Genomic DNA, 7285 nt, shown 5'->3' on the forward strand with positions numbered 1-7285 from the left:
AGGATAAACAAAATGTGGTATAGCCAAACAGTGGAATATTATTTGGCCATGAAATATAATGAAGTACTAATGCATGCTACAACGTGGGTGGACCTTGAAATCATCATGCAAAGTGAAATAAGCCAGACAAAGAAGGCCACATATTATATGGTTCCATTTATATAAAATGTCCAGAAAAAACAAATCTATAGATGAGTGGTTGCCTAGGGCTGGGGGTGGAGAATGGAAAGTGGCTGCTAATGGATATCATTTTCTTTTTGAGATTATGAAAATATTCTAAAATTAAATTGTGTTGATTGCATTGCCTGTGAATATACTAAAAACCACTGAACTGTACACTTTATTTATTTATTTATTTCAGATTTAAGACTTTTATTTTTTCACACCCAAGCAAGCCTGGGCAGTTGACCCATCCTGCCCCCAAGCCCCCTACCCTTCATAATGAGAAGAAATATTTACTTTCACTCCACGGCTCAGGGAGTACCTAAGCTTTGGCAGCGGCCTTGTAATGGGTCAGAGTGCGGGCGGAAGGGTCAGTGGCGCTAGTCCCCTGGGCATCCAGTAATGAGGCAGCCAGTCGGCGCAGCTCGGGTAGTGGCGTTCAAAGATCTGACGGTAGTAATAGCCTTCTTTCGTTTTGGGAGTACTGACGGGAAGTTTTGGGCTGCGCTTGCCATCGCTGCATCATCAACCTGATGGTCAATGTATTCCTGTAAAATCCTAAACCAGGAATCCTTAACTGAGGTTATTCCATCACTGAAGGCTTCTTTTGGTCACCAGAGGATCTCTTTAGGTATCAGGCTGGAGTCCTCAAACGTCTCTCTCAGGAGATGTTTTTCTATCCCGTTCTTGGGGATTCCCATATCTGGTGGCAGAGACAAGTAATAGGAAGAAAATCGATGATCCAGGAAGGGGACTCTCAGTTCAAGGCCATGGGCAGCAGTAGTTCGATCTGCTAAGAGAACATCAAACAAATAGAGTTCCTTCAGAAGCTGCTCACTCTCCTCCTCGGCCTTTTCAGGGGAAGGAGCCTTGTGAAAATATATGTAACCCTATGTAAGTTCATCTGAACCTTCTCCAGAGAAGATCACCACGCTATCCGTGTTCTTCCGAATGTACTTCGAAATTAAGTACATACCTACTGAAGCACGGACTGCTGTAATACCATAATATCAAGGAAATGGCAAGGAAATGTAGTATTTCCTTGATGTAATATCAAGGAAAATAGGACTTCATCCAGGACCTGAATGCCTTCCTCAGAGTTAAAGAGGATTTCATGGTGTTTGCTCGCAATGATTTGCCACCTTTCTAGCAGCTAGTAAATCGGGACTGTCTTCCATGCCAATCGCAAATGTCTGGAGAGGATACTGTACTTGGGCCTCTTTTAGCTGCTTCAACAGGATGGCAGCAACCAAACTGGAAACCAAGCCACCTGATAAAAGGCAGCCAATCCTTCTGTCCATTATCAAATGTTTCTTAACGGCATTGTCAAAAAGGATTCGTAGGTTGTTCTTCACAGTTTCTATCTCAAAACCTGGGAAGAGTTTCTCCACGCTGTCACACAGGCCATGCAGAGGCTCATCTCTACAGCGATGATATTTAAACATTTCCACTGATGCTACTTTGCCATTTGGCTTTAAATCGAAAACTTCATAGTGTCCTGGGAGAAAAGGCTCCACTTTTTAAAAAGGAGTCATAGAGTGCTTCAAGGTAATGAGACCTTTAGCTTCTGAACACATGGCCAAAAGTCCATCTTCTGTCCCGGCTTTAAACAAAGGTCTGACTCCATAGGTATCTCTGCCCAAGAACACTTTCTTATTGACAGTATCCAGTAAAATAAATGCAAATACCCCATACAAACTGTTTGCTCAGTTCCTCATTTGTCATAAAGATGAAAGATTATCTCACCATCCACTTTGGTCTGGTATTCAAATTCAAAATGGTGTTGCAGCTCCTTGTGGTTGTAGATTTCACTGTTGTAATAGAGCCACAAGTAAGGATATTACTTCACTCAAATTGGCTGCATTCCAAACAGCTGATCAACCACCGCAAACCGGTGAAATCCAAAGCAGCAGTTGGTGTATCCACTGACATTCTCAAAAAGAAATGCATCTGGACCTCTGTGTGCAATCTTCATAGCACTCAGACACTGAACAGAAAGGCAGTCGTCGCTGCCAAAGAGGGCCCAAATGCCACACATGGGGCAATGGAGCTACGGGCTCTCTCCAAGTGACTTATTCAAATATGATCACAGAAATTCTGGGATCCAGTAGGGTGGGCGGGTGTGAGGTGAGCAGGCTGCGACTTGCGGGCTCTGTACACTTTAAATGGATTAATTTTATGGTATGTGAATTACATCTCAATAAAGCTGTTTTATAAAGTCATCTAAAAGAAAGCAAAGATTTTGGAGAGCAAAGGGGAAAACTTCAGCCCTCCTCCTTTCTTTTTTTTTTTTTACATCTTTATTGGAGTATAATTGCTTTACAATGGTGTGCTAGTTTCTGCTTTATAACAAAGTGAATCAGTTATACATATACATATGTTCCCATATCTCTTCCCCCTTGCGTCTCCCTCCCTCCCACCCTCCCTATCCCACGCCTCTAGGTGGTCACAAAGCACCGAGATGATCTCCCTGTGCTATGCGGCTGCTTCCCACTAGCTATTTTACGTTTGGTAATGTATATATGTCCATGCCACTCTCTCGCTTTGTCACAGCTTACCCTTCCCCCTCCCCATATCCTCAAGTCCATTCTCTAGTAGATCTGTGTCTTTATTCCTGTCTTACCCCCAGGTTCTTCATGACATTATTTTTTTCTTAAATTCCATATATATGTGTTAGCATACGGTATTTGTCTTTCTCTTTCTGACTTACTTCACTCTGTATGACAGACTCTAGGTCCATCCACCTCATTACAAATAGCTCAATTTCGTTTCTTTTTATGGCTGAGTAATATTCCATTGTATATATGTGCCACATCTTCTTTATCCATTCATCTGATGATGGACACTTAGGTTGTTTCCATCTCCTGGCTATTGTAAATAGAGCTGCAATGAACATTTTGGTACATGACTCTTTTTGAATTATGGTTTTCTCTGGGTATATGTCCAGTAGTGGGATTGCTGGGTCATATGGTAGCTCTATTTGTAGTTTTTTAAAGAACCTCCGTACTGTTCTCCATAGTGGCTGTACCAATTCACATTCCCACCAGCAGTGCAAGAGTGTTCCCTTTTCTCCACACACTCTCCAGCATTTATTGTTTCTAGATATTTAATGATGGCCATTCTGACTGGTGTGAGATGATATCTCATTGTAGTTTTGATTTGCATTTCTCTAATGATTAATGATGTTGAGCATTCTTTCATGTGTTTGTTGGCAGTCTGTATATCTTCTTTGGAGAAATGTCTATTTAGGTCTTCTGCCCATTTCTGGATTGGGTTTTTTTTTTTTTGTTATTGAGCTGCATGAGCTGCTTGTAAATTTTGGAGATGAATCCTTTGTCAGTTGCTTCATTTGCAAATATTTTCTCCCATTCTGAGGGTTGTCTTTTTGCCTTGTTTATGGTTTCCCTTGCTGTACAAAATCTTTGAAGTTTCATTAGGTCCCATTTGTTTATTTTTGTTTTTATTTCCATTTCTCTAGGTGGTGGGTCAAAAAGGATCTTGCTGTGATTTATGTCATAGAGTGTTCTGCCTATGTTTTCCTCTAAGAGTTTGATAGTTTCTGGCCTTGCATTTAGGGCTTTAATCCATTTTGAGCTTATTTTTCTGTATGGTGTTAGGGAGTATTCTAATCTCATATTTTTACATGTACCTGTCCAGTTTTCCCAGCACCACTTATTGAAGAGGCTGTCCTTTCTCCACTGTACATTCCTGCCTCCTTTATCAAAGATAAGGTGACCATATGTGTGTGGGTTTATCTCTGGGCTTTCTATCTCGTTCCATTGATCTATATTTCTGTTTTTGTGCCAGTACCATACTGTCTTGATTACTGTAGCTTTGTAGTATAGTCTGAAGTCAGGGAGCCTGATTCCTCCAGCTCCATTTTTCATTCTCAAGATTGCTTTTGCTATTCGGGGTCTTTTGTGTTTCCATACAAATTGTGAAATTTTTTGTTCTAGTTCTGTGAAAAATGCCAGTGGTAGTTTGATAGGGATTGCATTGAATCTGTAGATTGCTTTGGGTAATAGAGTCATTTTCACAATGTTGATTCTTCCAATCCAAGAACATGGTATATCTCTCCAACTATTTGTATCATCTTTAATTTCTTTCATCAGTGTCTTATAATTTTCTGCATACAGGTCTTTTGTCTCCCTAGGTAGGTTTATTCCTAGATATTTTATTCTTTTTGTTGCAATGGTAAATGGGAGTGTTTTCTTGATTTCACTTTCAGGTTTTTCATCATTAGTGTATAGGAATGCCAGAGATTTCTGTGCATTAATTTTGTATCCTGCTACTTTACCAAATTCATTGATTAGCTCTAGTAGTTTTCTGGTAGCATTTTTAGGATTCTCTATGTATAGTATCATGTCATCTGCAAACAGTGACAGCTTTACTTCTTTTCTGACTTGGATTCCTTTTATTTCCTTTTCTTCTCTGATTGCTGTGGCTAAAACTTCCAAAACTATGTTGAATAAGAGTGGTGAGAGTGGGCAACCTTGTCTTGTTCCTGATCTTAGTGGAAATGCTTTCACTTTTTCACCATTGAGGATGATGTTGGCTGTGGGTTTGTCATATATGGCCTTTATTGTGTTGAGGAAATGTCCCTCTATGCCTACTTTCTGCAGGGTTTTTATCATAAATGGGTGTTGAATTTTGTTGAAAGCTTTCTCTGCATCTATTGAGATGATCATATGGTTTTTCTCCTTCAATTTGTTAATATGGTTTATCACACTGATAGATTTGCGTATATTGAAGAATCCTTGCATTCCTGGAATAAACCCCACTTGATCATGGTGTATGATCCTTTTAATGTGCTGTTGGATTCTGTTTGCTAGTATTTTGTTGAGGATTTTTGCATCTATGTTCATCAGTGATATTGGCCTGTAGTTTTCTTTCCTTGTGACATCCTTGTCTGGTTTTGGTATCAGGGTGATGGTGGCCTCGTAGAATGAGTTTGAGACTGTTCCTCCCTCTGCTATATTTTGGAAGAGTTTGAGAAGGATAGATGTTAGCTCTTCTCTAAATGTTTGATAGACTTCACCTGTGAAGCCATCTGGTCCTGGGTTTTTGTTTGTTGGAAGATTTTTAATCACAGTTTCAATTTCATTACTTGTGATTGGTCTGTTCATATTTTCTGTTTCTTCCTGGTTCAGTCTTGGGAGGCTATACCTTTCTAAGAGTTTTCCATTTCTTCCAGATTGTCCATTTTATTGGCATAGAGTTGATTGTAGTAGTTTCTTAGGATGCTTTGTATTTCTGCGGAGTCTGTTGTAACTTCTCCTTTTTCATTTCTAATTTTATTGATTTGAGTCCTCTCCCTCTTTTTTTGATGAGTCTGGCTAATGGTTTATCAATTTTGTTTATCTTCTCGAAGAACCAGCTTTTAGTTTTATTGATCTTTGCTATTGTTTTCTTTGTTTCTATTTCATTTATTTCTGCTCTGATCTTTATGATTTCTTTCCTTCTGCTAACTTTGGGTTTTGTTTGTTCTTCTCTCTCTAGTTCCTTTAGGTGTAAGGTTAGATTGTTTACCTGAGATTTTTCTTGTTTCTTGAGGTAGGCTTGTATAGCTATAAACTTCCCTTTTAGAACTGCTTTTGCTGCATCCCATAGGTTTTGGATTGTCGTGTTTTCATTGTCATTTGTCTCTAGGTATTTTTTGATTTCCTCTTTGATTTCTTCAGTGATCTCTTGGTTGTTTAGTAATGTATTATTTAGCCTCAATGTGTTTGTGTTTTTTACGTTTTTTCCCCTGTAATTCATTTATAATCTCATAGCGTTGTGGTCAGAAGAGCTGCTTGATATGATTTCAATTTTCTTAAATTTACTGAGGCTTGATTTGTGACCCAAGATGGATCTATCCTGGAGAATGTTCCATGCGCACTTGAGAAGAAAGCGTAATCTGCTGTTTTTGGATGGAATATCCTGTAGATATCAATTAAATCTATCTGGTCTATTGTGTCATTTAAGCTTCTGTTTCCTTATTTATTTTCATTTTGGAGGATCTGTCCATTGGTGTAAGTGAGGTGTTAAAGTCCCCCACTATTATTGTGTTACTGTCTATTTCCTCTTTTATAGCTGTTAGCAGTTGCCTTATGTATAGAGGTGCTCCAATGTTGGGTACATATATATTTATAATTGTTATATCTTCTTCTTGGATTAATCCCTTGATCATTTTGTAGTGTCCTTCCTTGTCTCTTGTAACAGTCTTTATTTTAAAGTCTATTTTATCTGTTATGAGTATAGCTACTCCAGCTTTCTTTTGATTTCCATTTGCATGGAATATCTTTTTCCATCCCCTCACTTTCAGTCTGTATGTGTCCCTAGGTCTGAAGTGGGTCTCTTGTAGACAGCATATATATGGGTCTTGTTTTTGTATCCATTCAGAAAGCCTGTGTCTTTTGGTTGGAGTATTTTCTTCTCTTGTGTTTCCCACTTCGAGAAGTTCCTTTAGCATTTGTTGTAGAGCTGGTTTGGTGGTGCTGAATTCTCTTAGCTTTTGCTTGTCTGTAAAGCTTTTGATTTCTCCATCGAATCTAAATGAGATCCTTGCCGGGTAGAGTAATCTTGGTTGTAGGTTCTTCCCTTTCATCACTTTAAGTATATCATGCCACTCCCTTCTGGCTTATAGAGTTTCTGCTGAGAAATCAGCTGTTAACCTTATGGGAGTTCCCTTGCATGTTATTTTCCGTTTTTCCCTTGCTGCTTTCAATAATTTTTCTTTGTCTTTAATTTTTGCCAATTTGATTACACGCCAATGTGTCTTGGTGTGTTTCTCCTTGGGTTTATCCTGTATGGGACTGACTGCGCTTCCTGGACTTGGGTGGCTATTTCCTTTCCCATGTTAGGGAAGTTTTTGACTATAATCTCTTCAAATATTTTCTCTGGTCCTTTCTCTCTGTGTTCTCCTTCTGTGACCCCTATAATGCGAATGTTGTTGCATTTAATGTTGTCCCAGAGATTTCTTAGGCTGTCTTCATTTCTTTTCATTCTTTTTTCTTTATTCTGTTCCGTAGCAGTGAATTCCACCATTCTGTCTACCAGATCACTTATCTGTCCTTCTGCCTCAGTTATTCTGCTATTGATTCCTTCTAGTGTAGTTTTCATTTCAGTTATTGTATTGTTC

The 7285-nt window shown here is 39.0% G+C and overlaps 1 pseudogene; it reads right to left on the minus strand.

Annotated features, from left to right (window-relative positions):
• Window positions 1–484: 484 nt before the first annotated feature.
• On the minus strand, window positions 485–2200 carry LOC114899494 (annotated as a pseudogene).
• Window positions 2201–7285: the final 5085 nt, after the last annotated feature.

Source organism: Monodon monoceros, unplaced genomic scaffold (assembly GCF_005190385.1).
Source record: "Monodon monoceros isolate NGI ecotype Baffin Bay Population unplaced genomic scaffold, NGI_Narwhal_1 Super_Scaffold_18, whole genome shotgun sequence".
Classification (NCBI taxonomy): Eukaryota; Metazoa; Chordata; class Mammalia; order Artiodactyla; family Monodontidae; genus Monodon; species Monodon monoceros.